General features: G+C 37.3%; 1 long non-coding RNA gene across 3 annotated transcripts; it reads right to left on the reverse strand.

The window, feature by feature from the left end:
• Positions 1–178: 178 nt before the first annotated feature.
• On the reverse strand, positions 179–17,661 carry LOC102774579. 3 transcript variants are annotated; one of them, XR_001514453.1, is made up of 8 exons: positions 17,489–17,661; positions 13,722–13,760; positions 12,312–12,347; positions 11,630–11,684; positions 11,336–11,376; positions 10,828–10,867; positions 4,325–4,440; positions 179–1,975 (listed from the first exon to the last, which is right to left on the reverse strand). It is a non-coding gene; the product is annotated as an uncharacterized LOC102774579 (long non-coding RNA). The 3 variants fall into 3 exon arrangements; XR_001514454.1 differs by lacking the exon at positions 11,336–11,376 and having other exon boundaries at positions 4,325–4,417; positions 17,489–17,655; XR_435841.2 differs by lacking the exons at positions 10,828–10,867; positions 11,336–11,376 and having other exon boundaries at positions 4,325–4,417; positions 17,489–17,647.
• Positions 17,662–18,069: the final 408 nt, after the last annotated feature.

The raw sequence follows: 18,069 nt of genomic DNA on the forward strand, positions 1-18,069 counted from the left end.
GGAGAGTGGCAGCCCCTCCCCGTTGCCCCTGCCTCATCTGAAAGAGACCCTGCCAGGTGTGAGGACTCGGAGAGGGAGGGATCTGGCCCACCTGAGCATAAAGTGCTACCTGAGCTACGTGATTGTGATTTCCCTTCCCTGCATAGGACCAACCACCAACACACAAAGTTATGTTTCCTTTTCTGAAATACGTGGTTAATGTTTACTCTGCCTTTTAGCAGGTGAGGTGAGACCCACACAAAGACTAATTCTGATGCAACTTGGGATATCTGTTGAATTTACTCCCTACAAACGACTGCCAGGTGACTTACTGAAGTGAGAGAGCTTTTTATTCAAGTCGGGAGAGAAATCCCCCTAGGCCAGAGTTCAGAGCGCATTCTATGTTCTCTCTTAAAGAGGGGAATTCTCCCCAAGAAAACTACAAGGCCACAGTGTTCACTTTGTACCAAGCGGGCATTCGTGTTAGGAATGTTAGCGCCCTCTAACTTTTCACAGAAGCAAGCAACTGAGCCTAAATTGTTATTCTCAGGCTTGTTTGTTGATGTTAGAAAACGTGAACAACAAATGCCACACATTAACTTCATGGCTTCTCTAAATCATCAAGAAGTTAAAATATATTTTGCAAAATAGAAACTTATCCCATCCCCTTAAAATTACTTTCCCATAATATTCTTAGTTAAGGAGGTCACACTTAACTCAAATTCCCAGTTTTCAGTGATAGTTTTTAATTTTTAAGGGCTGAAGCAGTATACACATATTTGTAAAGACTTTTTACAATAAACTATCTACAATACACACAATAGAGTTGTTAAAAGAGTCTTGAAAGTTGGTATTAACTTTGGAAATGAACATTGCAAAATCACATTCTTTATAGATGAAATGTCTCATTTTTAAACTATACTTCTCTAAATATTCAGAGTTTATAAAAAACATCCTTTTCCTACCATAATCCAAGGGCACTGTGTTGAATTGCTCTATAAATGCAAATGTTTTTTTAAGGGATACCAGGCTAGATGTTCATTCCCAAGTTCACACCCATTTCAGAGGGGTCAAAGGATAGTGACTACACCCAAGCGGCACTGAGATGTTAGCATTATGCCTTCACAGTGAAATAAACCAGAGAACGCCTTTGTAGATCTTTCCCCCCTTCTAGTTCATGGAGATGTAATTGATATGTAACATTATCTAAGTTTAAGGTGTACAGTGTAAGGATTTGATAAGTTTATTATGAAATGAGCAAATTTTAGTTACCATCTATCAACTCATATAGTTACAAAAAAAAAAATCTTTTTCCTTGTGACCAGAATTTTTAAGATCTATTCTTTAAGGAACTTGCCAATATGCAATAAAGTATTACTAGTTATAGTCACCATGCTGTATGTTACATTCCAATACGTGCTTATAACTAAATTTGAATCTTTTGACCACTACCTTCATCCAATTCTCACCCCACCAACCACAAATCTGATTTCTTCTTTGATGAGTTTAAAATAGACTCTACATATAAAGGAGATCATACAGTATTTCTCTCTTTATATATATGACTTATTTCACTTAGCAAAATGTCCTGAAGGCCAATACACGTTTTCCTTTTTAATGACTGAATAGTATTTCACTGTACGTGCATACATCTCCCTTATCCACTGATTGGCTGACGGACACTTCAGATTGCTTCCATGTCTTTGTTATTGTACATAGTGCTGCAACAAACAGGGAGGGGCAGAAGATTCTCTCTTCCACAGTGATTTCCCTTCACTCAGATATATTCCCATAAGATCATAGGGTGGCTCCGGTTCTAATTTTGAGGGCCCTCCATACTGTTTTGCATAGTAGCCATCGAATTTAATGTGGGTCTTTCTTGACATTTTAAAAACGAAGTGGTGGAGCGTTCTGGAAAGTCTGTCAGAGCGTCTACTGTGCCGGAGTGCTTGATTTACTCTGGTATGTGCTGTAGGCAGCATTGCCTTCTGTTTTCCTAAAGGCAAGATAAAGAGGTAGTGTCAGAGACAAAAACAATTTAAGTACAGAAGTTACATTCAGAAGCCTACTCAGAAAATGGACAATTCAACTGTAGAAGCCCCTCTTCTCTCCCTATACTGGATTATTTACTCCACGCAAACAAGAATTTTTAGAGCAGCTGTATATAAAGTACTTGGTAAATATCTCAAATTATATTTAGGGCCAATGGGAAAGACCGGGGAGAAACGTGTTCTCCTAATATAGCAGTTTTAGATCTACCTCTGAGATGAAGCTTCTAAAAAGGTGATTCCAACAGCGTTCCTGTTCAATGATGCCTTTCTCCCAGACGGTCAAGGAAACCTCAGGTTCCCGTAAGGGATGCTCCTGCCTACCTGACATGGCCATCACACTATTACTGTAGCAACAGACATCTGCCTAAAACCTGCTATCTAGCCCAGCGCTGTCCAAAAAAATGTGAGTCATAGGCGTAATTTTATATTTTCTAGAAGCCACATTAAAAAAGTAAAAGAAACTGGAAAATTAATTTTAATATATATTTACTTGACCCAATACAGTGAAAATATTAACATTTGCTACGATTTTACATTTTGTGTGCTAACACTAAAATCTGGTGTGTATTTCACACTTCCAGCACATCTTGCATTGGACTAGCTAGTTTTGAAGTCCTCAACAGGATTATTAACTATTAAATTGGAATGGTTAACTATGAATAACCATTAAATTGGAAAATGCAGCCGTAGTCCCTGCCTCAGTGAATGCACCATCACAGACAGACTAAAGCTAAAATGGCCCAGCCAGCGATTCATGGTTTGCTCCTCACAGCAGGCACTTCAGGGACGCCTCCCAGTGCAAGGGCTCCAGGTTGGTTTGCATATTAGACTATTTCTCTTGGTGGGAGGCCAGCTCTGTGAACCACCACTGTCACAGGACTGCCCTTGGGACAGAGCCAGGTCCTGAGGGCTGCGGTGGGGAGGGAGGCGAAGGGTAGGCCTGTCACTGAGTTCTCCAACACCACTTCCTTTTTCTGAGTTTCACAGTTGATTCATTTTATTTTCTGAAACTTCTTTTTTTTTTAAAAATATACTTTATTGATTTTTCACAGAGAGGAACGGAGAGGGATTGAGAGTGAGAAACATCGATGAGAGAGAAACATCGATCAGCTGCCTCCTGTACACCTCCCACTGGGGATGTGCCCGCAACCAACGTACATGCCCTTGGCCGGAATCGAACCCAGGACCTCTCAGTCCACAGGCCGACGCTCTATCCACTGAGCCAAACCGGCTAGGGCTTCTGAAACTTCTTTAAAAAGAATTTGAAATATAATTGCAATATGTGATAAAGATAAAAAGAATTCACAAATGTCTAAAAACACTTGATAAAATAACAGTGAAGCTACTTGATGATAAAAATCTGAAACCCAATTACTAGTTATTTTGTATTAACCTTGCCTTTCATTCAATGAATTTCAGCTGTTTACAGACACCCTGAAGCTCACGGCAGTCTGAAAACGACAGTCCTGGTTGGCTTTAGCCTTTAGAATCCTAAGAGACCAGGAAGACAGGAGGGCTGGGAGGCCCAGGAGGCCCAGCTGCCGGTCTAACTGGGATGTCACTTGCCTTTGCCCGGGAATCAAAGACACCACTTTGCTTTTACTAAGTTGCCCTCCCCACGGGGCTTTGTAGAATCTGCCCTAAGCTCCTGTGACCTAGGCAGGGCCTCACATTACAGCTGTTGGATGCAGATCTCCCTCTCTCCCTGCTATGTAGACACAGTCCGCCACAAACAGGGGGGCACTTGCAGCTCCTGTCATTCAGGAGGGGGTCATAGGGCTTAAGACAATGCAATTCAAAATGTTTCAAAATCTGATTTAATTGCCTTCTCTTTCATATACTAAAACTATTCTGGTCAAGGGAGAGACAAATGCCTTCAGGGAGTCAATATTTCTAAGTTAAAATTGAACACATTTGCAAAATTAAGTAAAGCGTCTTTTGATTTCTGTAAAAGGAAACTTTCCCTCCCTGTACTTAACATGAACAAATGTATGATTATTTCCCACTGGGCTAAAAAAGTCCTCATTTATGGATGTACAGCTGCTAGATAAAAAGACAAGGGAACGTCACTCTAATGAGCCCACCTCAAACCAAACCCTGCCAGTCCACACTACTTTACATTAAAACTGGAATGGTATTAAGTCGGTAATTTAGCAACGGAGACTGGAGTCTAAGTGTCCTTGTTAATGTTTACTGTCATCATATCTTAGCTGAGGTGACTGACATCTACATATTCACTCAACATTTTTTCAAAAGAAAGGACATCTGAAAAGAAACACACAGGAAGCAGATACCTTATGATGATAAAAGCAAACCCTTCTCTCACCTCTTCTTCTCATAGAGAAATAAATCTTACTTCTTTGTGGCTCTCACCAGTTAGGTAGGTGCTGAACAGAGGAAGGGAAAAGGGCTGAATAAAATAGTGGTAACAAATCATAAGGAAGAGTGGCATAATAACGGGGACAAAATCAATGACAGGGCCGAATAGAAGGAAAGCTGACAATCAGCTCCAGACATCATGACGTTTCTGACTCTTAGGAACTGGCAAGAGGAGCGTGGTATCAGAAGCTACTTTACGTCAGAATCTTACAGATCCTGAAGTGAACACTCTTTAACAGGATAGCACGTGGGGAGGAGAAACGGGCTGGGCTCTAGCACCTTAGGCTCCGAGGGAGCACACGGCACAGTATTAAATGCACGTAGTACTGTCTTAGAAGTGTTTTATGACAAGCTGCACATCTGCAGATGCGTCCTGACTTCTGCACTGAGGGCAGATCTCTGTAAACCCGTCATCAGACCTCTCCCATTGTCCTGGGATGGGTCTAAATCTCATAAATGTGTGCTCTCCACTAACTACAAAACCTTTGCTTCTTCTTAGCCTTCTGTTTAAAATATGTGAACAGTTTGTTGAATGCTCCAGAATTTGAGACCCAACTAGAAAAATGTGCACGTTCATTTGATCCTTCTGCTGTTGTGTCCCAGGTCACTATTCTGCCAGCCACCTGCCCTGGCCACTATATACAGTTAATCCCCCAAACCTGGTGACATTCATTTAAGCAGGCGGCTTAAAAATGAGAGTTACTGCATCAGGCATGATTAACCTATTATTAAAAACAGGTTTATGCTATAACAAGTCATTAAATATCTTTAATGTAAGAAAGCAAAACAATTTAGTCACATTATTAAAGTACATAAATTATGCAGAGAATTCTAATGAACATGGCAAACTCATACTTATCCTGGAATGATATAACTAGCATAAAGAAAACCATGCATCAGTGAGGAAAGTATTCACTACAAATGAGGGAAAATATTAATGTCAACAAAAGGCAGCTGGCAGCGCACAGTCAAGACACACAAAACGTGACGGCAGCAGTAGCGAAGCACAGGTCAAGGGCTGTGCACACCCAGACTGGAAAGTTTGGGGAACAGCTCAGAACGGAAACCGGACGGACGAGGAAGGAACGTGTCGATGGGGCCCATTTCTGACCAATTTGGGGTCCTATTGTTATTCTTAGCTGAGAGCTAAGAAATAGAAAAACGTACCAGAGTACTTAAATTCTGTGGCCATTTTCATCACAATAAAAAAAACCACATTTTAAAAAATATTTTATTGATTTCACAGAGAGGAAGGGAGAGGGAAAGAAACATCAATGATGAGAGAGAATCATTGATTGGTTGTCTCCTGCATGTCCCCTAGTGGGGATGGAGCCGGCAACTGGGGCATGTGCCCTGACTGGGCATGCAACCATGACCTCCTGATTCATAGGTTGACACTTAACTACTGAGCCAAACTGGTTGGGCTTCACCATAATTTAAATGATACTTAATAATCTTAAAAGGACTACTTATTCTATTTTGTACTTTGGTTTTTGTTTTGTTTGTCCTCTTTCTTTAGCCAATGGATGAGGGACAGTTCTCTTTTGATAGCAGTTTCCTCGTATGTAATCATTTTGGTGACATTATCCCATACAGACTCCCAATCATGTGCTTTTTAGAAAATGATACAAGGGCCTCTAATCTTTAGAGTCTAATGTATTCTCCTGCCCTCACATACCCTCTACCAAATGTTGCCTTGTACATTCTAGCAGTAATGTCTCCAAAGAAGTCTAAGGTATAATCAAGTCTTACATGTATATGGACATTTTGTTTGTTTTGCTATACTATGTCTCATTCTTTACAATTTCAGGTTTCATTTTATTTCTTCATTTCAATGCACCTATCATCCCAAATCCCTCTCCTTTTGGCAACCCTCAGCTTATTCCCTGTATCTATGGGTTTGTGTCTGTTTTGTTTTCTTTATTCGTTTGTTTTGTATTTTTCAGATTCCACATATAAATGAAATCACATGGTATTTTGACTTTGACATATTTCACTTAGCATAATACCCTGTAGACTCACACACATTGTTGCAAATGACAAAATCATTCTGTTTTTCATTATTGCCAAGTAACATTCCATTGTATATATTAACCATATCTTCTTTACACATTCACCTATCAATGGACACCTAGGTTGCTTCCATATCTTGGCCACTATAAATAATACTGCAATGAACGTAAGGCTGTATATATCTTTAAAAATTACTAATTTTGTTTTCTCTGGACAAACATCCAGAAGTGGAATTGCTGGATCATATAGTAAGTCTATTTCGAATTTTTTGAGGAATGTCCACACTGTTTTCCATAGTGGTTGTGCCAGTCTACTATTCCACCAACATTGCCGGCATCCACATCCTTGCCAGCACTGACTTGATAGCCACTGTAACAGGTGTGAGGTGATACCTCATTGTGATTCTAACCTGCATTTCCCGGATGACTAATGATGTTGAGCATCTTTTCATATGCCTGTTGGCCATCTGTATGTTCTCCGTGGAGAAATGTCTGCTCAAGTCCCCTGCTCATTTTTAAATTGGGTTGTTTGGATGTTAAGTTGTATGAGTTCCCTATGTATTTGGATATTAACCCCTTATTGAATATTGGAAAATATTTTCTCCCATTCAGTAGGCTGGCTATTTTCTTGATGATTTCCTTACTCTGCAAAAACTTTTTACTTAGATGTAGTCCCATTTGTTTATTTTTACTATTGTTTCCCTTTCCTGAGACATATCCAAACAGATATTTGCTAAGGCTGATGTCAAAGAGTTTACTACTTATGTTTCCTTCTAGGAATTTCAAGGAATCAGATCTTATATTTAAGTCTTTAATCCATTTTGAGCTTATTTTTGTATCTGGTACAAGAAATTGGTCCAATTTTACTTTTTTTTGCATGCAACTCTCAATTTTTCCAACACCTTTTTTTAAAAAAATATCTTATTGATTTTTTACAGAGAGGAAGGGAGAGGGATAGTGAGTTAGAAACATCAGTAAGAGAGAAACATCGATCAGCCGCCTCCTGCACACCCCCAACTGGGGATGTGCCCGAAACCAAGGTACATGCCCTTGACCGGAATAGAACCCTTCAGTCCGCAGGCCGACGCTCTATCCACTGAGTCAAATCGGTCAGGGCCCAACACCTCCTTTTGAAGAGACCTGTCTTTACACCCATTGTATTGGCTCCTTTATCATAAATTAACTGACCATATAAGTGAGAATTTCTGGGCTATTTTATTCTATTTTTTAGGTGTATTTATCCCAGTACCATATTGTTTAATTATTATTGCTTTGTAGTCTAGTTTGAAATAAGGAAGTTTGATACCTCCCACTTAATTCTTAAAGTTTCATTTGCTTTCAAGGTCTTTTTTTTTTTTTTTTTTTTTTTTTTACAATTATTAAGCATATATCTATTTATTTGTATCCTCTTCAGTTTCTTTCAGGATACAGGTTTTTGACCTCTTTGACTCAACTTATTCCAAGGTATTTTATGCTGTTTGATCCTTCTGATTGTTCATTACTGGTGTGTAAGAGCCATGAATCTCTGTATATTTGGTATCCTGCTACTTAATTCTTTTCTATTAATTTTTGGTGGATGACAGAATCATTGATCAGCTGTCTCTTGCACACCCCCTACTAAGGATCAAGCCCACAACTCAGGCATGTGCCATTAGCTGGAATCGAACCCAGAACTCTTCAGTCCACAAGCCGATGCTCTATCAACTGAGCAAAACTGGCTAGGGCGCAGGTATTACTTCTTTAAATATTTAGAATCCACCTGTAAGCCCTCTGATCCTGAAGTTTTATTTTACTCCCCAACCCATTTCAATTTCATTGCTAGTAACTTATCTGTTTAGACTTTCTATATCTTCCTGGTTTTGACTTGGAAGATTGTACGTGTGCTTTTAGAAATGCATCCATTTCTTCCAGACTGTGGTATTTTTTTGGCATACATACACGATATTCCTTAATTATTCTGTGTATTTCCTTGGTGTCATTTGTAACTTCTTTTTCGTTTATGTATTTCATTGGGTTCTCTTTTTTGCTTGATGAATTTAGCTAAAGGTTTGTCGATTTTGTTTCGTTTTCAAAGAACCAGCTCTTACATTCTTTTCTTTTTTCCTATTTCGTTTATTTCTGCTCTGATTTTAATGATTTCTTTCCTTTGCTTACTTTAGGTTTTGTTTGTTCTTTCTAGTTCCCACAGGTGTAAAGTTAGATTATTTGGGATTTTTCTTGTTTCATGATGTAGGCCTGTATAGCTATGAACTTCCCACCCAGAACTGCTTTGCTGCATTCCATAAATTTTAGTTGTGTCTTCAATTTCATTTGACTCAAGACAGCTTTTCATTTCCTGTTTTTCTCTTTAACCCATTGATTGTATAGAAGCTAGTATTTAGTCTCCACAGATTTGTATTTTTCCAGTTTTCTTCCTGTGGGTGATTTCTAGTTTTATGCCACTGTGTTTCAAAAGTTTGCTTGACATGATTTCCATCTTTTTGAATTTGGGGGGCATACAATATGATCTTGGAGTAGTATTCTATCTGCACTTGAAAAAATGTGTACTTTGCAGTTTTGGATGAAATGTGAGACTTAAGGGCAGTATTTTCTTATTAATTTTCTGTCTGGATGGTCTGTTCATTGATGTGAATGCGGGTGTTAAAATACCTTACTATTATTGTATTGCTGTGAATTTCTCCCTCTAAAGACAGCATTTGCTTTATATATTTAGGTGCTCCTATATCGGGACTCTCTGCGCATCCTAGACCTGGATGTCTGTTTCCTTTCCCATGTTAGGAAAGTTTTCAGCTATTTATTACTTGTTCAAATAAAGTTTCTGTACCATTCCCATTTTTTCCTTCTGAGATTCTTACAATGCAAATCTTAGTGCACTTGATGTTGTCCTAGAGATCCCTTAAGCTAGCCTCATTTTTAAAAATCCTTTTCTTTTTGCTGTTCTTCTTGGTTCATGTCCACTAGCCTGTCTTACAGGTCACTGATTCTTCTGTTTCAGCTAAACTGCTGTTGATCCCTGTGTTTATTGTTCGTCTCAGTGGTTGCATTCTTCAGCATACTTACTCTTTGCTGAAGTTCTCCCTAAGTTCCTCTACTCCACTCTCAAGTTGGATAGCATCCTTATGACTGTCTCTTTAAATTTTTTATCAGGCAGAATACTTCTCTCCATTCATTAGGATTTTTTCTGCGACTTTTTGTCTCTTCATTTGAGAGATATTCTTTTGTTTTCATTGTGTCATTTTCTATGTTCGTTAATATCAATTAGACCAAATAGCTCTCTCTCCATCTTCACAAAGTGGCCTCTGTGTAGGATGTGTGTCAAGTGGTTGTTGGTGGGGTACTTGGACCCATGCAGGTGCCTATAGTGCCTGAGGCATGGGGTTATGGAGATGGGGAGGTCAGGTGTGTGCCCTAGTGATCCTGTTTTCCCGCTTTGGTTCAGAAAATTCTGAAAATGAGATGCAGCAAACTTGCAGGTAGGCCCAAGCACCTAGTTAGAGCTCCGCCCACTCTTTCAAGGTGTAGAGGATATACAATGGTGCTCACTGGCAACTCCAACCTCAGAGATTTCCATACTGCTCTTGCAGCTCATCTTCTCTACTGGTCTCTCTCCCTTTTGTTGTGTAAAAACTGAGTAGCTTGTGAGTACTGGGTAGTGTTGGCAGGCCAGTTGGAGCCAGGCAGGCGCATAGCGCTCTAGCAGGGGTGGGCAAACTTTTTGACTCGAGGGCCACAATGGGTTCTTAAACTGGACCGGAGGGCCAGAACAAAAGCATGGATGGAGTGTTTGTGTGAACTAATATAAATTCAAAGTAAACATCGTTACATAAAAGCATACGGTCTTTTTTTTTTTAGTTTTATTCATTTCAAACGGGTCGGATCCGGCCCGCGGGCCGTAGTTTGCCCACGGCTGGTGTAGAACATACTTTTACTACATAGTCGAAACACAATGATTAATATAAGAAAAAAATACATCATAAAATCATGAATACCAAGATACTTAAAATTATTGGTTTGAGCATCATTCTGTACACCAAAAAATTGTGGGTTCGATTCCCGGTTAGGGCACATACAAGAGGCAAATGATAGGGATATTTCTCTCTAAAAATCAATAAACATACCTTCGGGTGAGGATTAAAAAAAAATATTGGTTTGATTTCAAAGCTATTTCCAAAGTAATTGGGAAGAATGAATAATTAAAAATCAAATTTCAAAGTACCTAATCTTGTCTGTGCTCCAGGATTTATTCTCTTTCATTAAATTATAAATTATTTAATTTGAAATTAAGATTAATGTTTACAAACCCTGTGACCTTAGGATTTATACATTATTATTTTCTAAGTTTCCCATCTTTTTTCATTTTTTATAAATAAAAAGACAAAGTTAATGAGGTGCCTTATAAATCTTACCCCTCTCAGCAAGTTTAACCCCCATCAGTTTTTCTGCAACCTAGTAAATTAAGAGAACATAAGAGGGAAATCAGCCAAAACCGGTTCAGCTCAGTGGACCTGCGGACTCAAGGGTCCCGGGTTCGATTCCAGTCAGGCGCATGTACCTGGGTTGCGGGCACATCCCCAGTGGGAGATGTGCAGGAGGCAGCTAATCGATGTTTCTCTCTCATCGATATTTCTAACTATCTCTCTCCCTTCCTCTCTGTAAAACATCAATAAAATATATTTTAAAAAAAAGGGAAATCAAATAGTGTTCCTTTTAATTCCCAAGTTTAACTAGCATAAATAATTCTAAATGAAAAAAAAATTTGATGACATCTACATAGCTTCTTACAACTACTTAATAAAAACAAATGGAACGTTTTCATAAAAAAGTTCCAGTGAATATACCTGTCAAAATTTCCAGCGAACAATTTTAAATTTAATCCTGGCCACCAGCCTAATTTGGAATGTAGGGTTTACCTACAGTAGGGAAGGTCCCATCATGGTCCATGATTTGTTGCAGAACTGAAACCCCAAATCACACAGAAATTTTTCTTACAGACATATAGCTGAAGCAACTCTACACAGCTTTCTCTTGTTACAATGATAGTAAAAATCGCTGTAAGTATTTTTAGTAAAGAAATGCAATTCTGAATGCACAGTCATGTAGGCACATTGAAAAAAAAATACATGCAATACAGAGTGTAAACACAAGCTGCACAAAAGTACATCAAGAGGGAGAGGCACCAATATGTTCAAGAAACGTGCTGTACGTTACCCTTTCCTCTTCTTCTGACAGTATACGCAGATGATGAGTCCCACGACAACAACAACTATAAACCAGAGAACAAATGAAATGTAATTGAAAACTAATCACCAAGATTCAAAACCTAGCAGAAGAAATTTATGTTCAGTGGGCAGAAAATGCTATTTTATTTAAGCACATTGCCCTGGCCATTCATTTGTTCCATCTGGACTCTTCACTAAGTGCAAGTCTCTGGAATCAATTCCTTAGTCCACAGTAAGCCAGAGAAGAGTCTTTTCCCAATTTAAAAAAATACCCAAAGCATATTTGGCATGCAAACTCATATGACTAATCATCTTGAAAAAACATGTATTTTTTAGGATTTGTTACTAAGTGGACATATAGAATATAAATGAATATATAATCAGCAACACAAGGCAGTATCTATATTATAAAAAGCCAGTGATCGTAACGCTGTCACGACCAAACTACCCATCACCACGAGGTGCATTGATGGGTCTCACAACATGGCAGGTCTCAGTCTCGTGTGATTTCGTGCACTGGGCCTCTAGTCTCATATAAAAGGTGAGGTGTTTCTAGACTGGTTTACTTAATTTCAAGCTATAGAAACTGTAGAAATTGAAAAACTGTTGCACAAATAATGCTCTTCACATTAATATTTTGATTTAAGTGGGATCCAAGTTGGGACACTTACCAACAGCTAAAACAATCGCAACAATGACTCCTGCACCTGAGAAAAATAAAACCAGTTTGAAGATAACTGAGCACATGTGGGTCTCCAGGTGGCAGTTACATTTTAGTTAACCAAATCCTCTATAAACTACAGCAAAAAAAAAAAAAGTTTATCAGTCTAGTTTAGTATGAGAGTGCATCCAGCTCATTTGATCACAGAGCCCTTATACAATTCCAGGCTTAGGGCCCAATACTGTTTTGTGCTGTAGCTATCACACTAGGTTATTAGTAAATATAACAATCAGAATTCACTAGATTAGTGGGAAAATCATTTTAAAAATGTATTATTCCATCTTAGTGGATATAGTTCAGTATTCAGTCTATCATTTCTTATGACTTTATTACGAAATATTTTTTTCACCAACAGTGGTGGATCTGTGCAATAAGTCATAATAAAGTTCTATTAATTTATTACAGAAATGTAGTATGTTGAATCTTCACAAATAATACATGATCTTATCAATCCTTCCTCATGCATGCCCACCTTCAAATTAAGACATACCAAGGAGATTCTAAGAATGCAAAAGAAACACCAGGGCACATGGATAAAATCATGCTTAAAAACTTAAACAAGTATTTTTGTCTATCAAGAGAGCAATAAATCTACAAAATCTTAATTATATCTTAAATTTCTATGAGTCAAAGAATACAATGTCTTGTTTACCTCTACGCTTTTTACTTCATTAAAAAATTGTCAAGTGTTTAATGAATGAAGGTGCTTTAGATTTACTGGCACAATGACAGTTTAACCACAGCGTTCAGAGGAAAAACTTAACGAGCATAAAGTGCATTTTATAAAAAGACAAACCTTACTAAACTCGTCTAATGTAAAGAAAAGTAATACACATTTTTCTTTATCTATTCATCAAAAATCCTTATACTTCATTTAAATGACACAACTATAATGATCAGTTTCTTGAATATATATTGTGTGTACTATGTGAGTCTACATAAAGTGTGATACATCAGCTTTGTTATGAAAAAAAAAATTAACCCAACTTATAGTACATTAAGGCGTGTGTATACAAGGTATGAATAGAAAGAAAACTTACCTACCAGTTGCCATCACAAAATGACACTATCACATGGAAAGAAAGTTATAGCCTACAAATTTTAACCTATAAATAAATGGAGCATTTGAGAAAGTTACCTCAGCTTACAAGGAATCCTCTTAAAAACTGTATTACATGTGTCTACACATACTACTGTATATTTGTCATGGTATCTACACTATTACTAGTAAAATTACCAAATGTTAATTCTTACACTTTAGTGATAGATTATACCTTCTTAAACTACAGGTAATCAAAATATATTTCCATGTAAAACTTTAAGATCTCATACTGCAGAGCATTACAAACTAAAATAATACCTAATGATTGAGATGGTGTTTCATCAGGAGGGGGATGTCCTAGGAAAAAAGGAAAAAAAGTAAGTAAAAAGAGAAAGAAGACAATAACAAAGATTGAGACCTCTAAATTATAAGTTTAGAATTTTTACCTTTGAATAAAAACTCTCATAATTTTATTTTCTTCACATAAATTATATTAGTTTCTTTTCCAAATATCATATATATTGTAAATTTATATTCACTGTCATCAGAATTCTTCCTGTCCAGTAACATTTCCTATGACAATATTCTATGGTACAGTAATTAAATTTACCATTAGATTAACATCAAAATTAGCCTATGGATTGATGTGATTCTACATAAAATTAAAAGACATAGGGCCTGGCTGGCATGGCTCAGTGATTGAGCTTCGACCTATGCACCAAGAGATCACGGTTCCATTCCCAGTTGGGGAATATGCGCAGGTTGTGGGCTCGATCCCCAGTGTGGGGCATGCAGGAGGGAACCAATCAAGGATGCTCTCTCATCATTGATGTTTCTATCGATCTCTCCCTCTCCAATCCTTTCTAAAATAATAATAAAAAAACCCCCACACAAACAGGAAGGCTTAATAGGATTTAGAAGTTAATCTATAGTAGAAGGAAACTTACACATAAGGCCATTTATGAAAAACCAATAGCTAATATCATACTCAATGGTAAAGGAATGAAAGTTTTCCCCTTAAGATCAGGAACAAGACAGGATGCCTGCATTTCCTACTTCTACTCAACATCATATTGGAAGTTTTAGTCACAGAAATAAGACAAAAAAGTATAAATAACCAGCACCCCCAAATTGGGAAGGAGCACTAAAATTATCTGTTGCAGATGACATGATCTTTTACATAGAAAACTCTAAAGATTATACAAACATAAACCTGTTGAAACTAAAATATAAATTCAGCAAAGTTGCAGGCTATGTAATGTACACCCCAAAATCAGTTGCATTTCTAAAACTAAAAATAAACAATCCAAAAGGGAAATTATGAAAACAATTCCATTTACAATAGCATAAAAAATTAAATACTTAGGAAAAAACAATCAAGCAGGTGAAAGACTCCTACACTGGAAAGTACAAAACAGCTGAAAGAAATAGAAGATTACATGAATAGAAAGATATCCTGTGCTAATATTACAAAAACCTACAGATTACATGCATCCTATCACCATCTTGAGTATGCTTTCTTTAGAAATAGAAAAATCCAACTTATAATCGAACCCAGGACCATTCAGTCCTCAGGTTCATGCCTATCCACTGAGCCAACCAGGTAGGGCCCAATTTATAAATCTTAAAATCCAAGGATCTAAAAATTGCCTAGACAATCCTGAAACAGCATAGTTGAGGGGACTCAAACTTCCTGATTTTAAAACTGACTAAAAAGCTGTAAGAATCAAAACACAGTGATACAGGCAAAAAGACAAACCAAATGATAGAAGCCCAGAGATGAACCCTCACATAATATGGTCAAATGTGCACAAGGATGCTAAGAATATCTAAAGGGAAAAAACAGTCTCTCAGCATGTGGTTCTTAGAAAACTGGATATCCACGCACAAAAGAATGGAGTTGGTCTCCTGCCTTTTACCATACACAAAAATTTATTCAAAATGGATCAAAGAACTGAGCATAAGAGCTAAAACTATAAAACTTGAGAACAAAACAGAGGACAGGCTTCATAATGTTGGACCTGGCAATGTGACACCAAAAACACAGGCAACAAAAGAAAAATAATAGATACATGGGACTTCATCAAAATTGAAAACGTTTGCTTATCAAACGACGCTATCAATAGAGTAAAAAGGCAATCCAAGAATGGGAGGAAAGATCTGCAAATCATACAACTGACAAGGGATTAATATCTAAAATACATAATGAACATCTAAAACTCAGTAGCAACAACAAAAACACACCAAATCAAAAAATGAGCAAAGGACTTGCATAGACATTTCCCCAAAGAAGCTATACAAAACATCAATAAGCATATAAAAATATGATCACTGCTGGACCAGTGTGGCTCAGTGGTTGAGTGTCGACCTATGAACCAGAAGGTCGGGGTTCAATTCCCGTCAGAGCACATGCACAGGTTGCAGGCTCCACCCCCAGTGGGGGGAATACAGAAGGCAGCTGATGATTCCCTCTCATCATTGATGTTTCCCTCCACCCCCAGTGGGGGGAATACAGGAGGCAACTGATGATTCCCTCTCATCATTGATGTTTCTCTCCCTTTCTCCTCCTTTTTCTGAAATCCATAAAAATCTATTTTAAAAAATATGAACACTAATCATTAGGAAATGCTAACAAAAATGACAATGAGATTCCACTTCATATACATTAAAATGGCTAGTACAAAAAAACAAACAGAAAATAACAAGGTTGGTAAAGGGCGGAAAAATTGGAACCTTTGTGTACTGGCAGTGGGAATATAAAATGTATGATAAAAATTGGCATTTCAAAACAGTTGGAGAGAAGACAACTTATCAACAAATAGGGTGGGTGCAGTGTAAAGGAACTGTATCTTATTCCATATAACGTAAGTATTTCAGATGTACCAACAATTTAAATGCAAAGAATGCAACCAGAACACATGATTGAAATGTTTATGTAATTTGAGTATTGAGAAGATCTAAAGCTTTTATAAGACAGACAATAGTAACACCCATAGCCATTAGGGAAGTGATCAATATAGCTAGCTACCTATTAATGTGAAGCTTCTGCACATATCCATGACCACTGATCGAGTAAAATATGGCATATATTAAAGTCATCATTAAAATGATGGGACCAAATCTAAATACAAACCCCAATCTTTTTTTAAAATATATTTTAATCTTTAAATATTTTTATTGATTTTAGAGAGGAAGGGAAAAGGAGAGAGAGAAACATCAATGATGAGAGAGAACTATTGATCGGCCGTCCCCTGCATGCCCTATAGTGGGGATGGAGCCCGCAACTGACGCATGTGTCCCGCCCGACATGGAATCGAACCGTGACCTCCATGTTCATAGGTCAATGCTCAACCGCTAACCCTAACCCTAACCCAATCTAAGATGGTAAGTGTAAAAAGTGTTAGAAAAATATCAACAGCATGATGACATTTCTGTGTAAAATAAAAGAAAAACTGCCAAAATATGTATATCTACACATATAAGATATTGATGTATAGAAACAGATACAATGGACTAAGAGAAGATTCCTTTACTCTATAATGTTTGAAATTTATATTCATATACACTACTTATGTAATTGAAAGTAGTTATATAAAGTAATCTATATCCAATAGTGTAAAAATCTTAAAAGGAAACTGAGAAAAATAATGGGGGGAGGAGGGGAAACTAGAAAAAAATGTTCCTTCCAGACAGCGGTTCTCAACTTGTGGGTCACAACCCCTGAAAACACATCCTGCAGATCAGATATTTACATGACGATTCATACCAGTAGCAAAATTACAGTTATGAAGTAGCAACGAAAATAATTTTATGGCTGGGGGTCACCACAACATGAGGAACTGTATTAAAGGGTCGCAGCATTAGGAAGGTTGTGAACCACTGCAAGGGGCTTTAATTTATATAAAGTTCTGATAAATCAACACAAATAATTCAGAAACCCAACAAAATAAAGGACATGAATAAGTAATTTAGACAAAAAAGCTTATCTGATCATTAAAAGAATGCAAATTAATACACAACATGAAAATGTTCCACCCGTCCTATTATAAACTTAACAATAGAAGTAGAACAAAGAGTTTCTGAACCAGGACTACTTGAAACTGGAGGCTTGGTTGCTGGACTAGGCGTGACACCTGGAAAAGTAAATTTGATTCCATTCACCAGCCTTATCGATATATTATGGGTTGAATTTTTATTTATAAAAATGTTAGTCATTAACATAAAAATACAGGTACTTTCTGAACTTTGCAATTCTACTTCTTGGCATTTAACCTAAATATATATATATATATATTTTTAAATATATTTTATTGATTTTTTACAGAGATGAAGGGAGAGAGATAGTTAGAAACATCGATGAGAGAGAAGCATCAATCAGCTGCCTCCTGCACACCTCCTACTGGGGATGTGCCCGCAACCCAGGTACATGCCCTTGACCGGAATCGAACCTGGGACCTTTCAGTCCACAGGCCGATGCTCTATCCACTGAGCCAAACCGGTTTTGGCCCTAAATATATATTTTAAAAATACATAACAATGTATGCATAACAGTCTTCACTACAGTTTTGTATTTTGCAATGGGAATCACAAGTTATTTAATAATAGTAAAAAAAGTATTCAGAATTAACATTTGTATCTTAGTATTTTTTGAAATATGTTTTTCTTG

The sequence above is a fragment of the Myotis davidii genome, unplaced genomic scaffold (genome assembly GCF_000327345.1).
Source record: "Myotis davidii unplaced genomic scaffold, ASM32734v1 scaffold622, whole genome shotgun sequence".
In the NCBI taxonomy this organism is placed as follows: Eukaryota; Metazoa; Chordata; class Mammalia; order Chiroptera; family Vespertilionidae; genus Myotis; species Myotis davidii.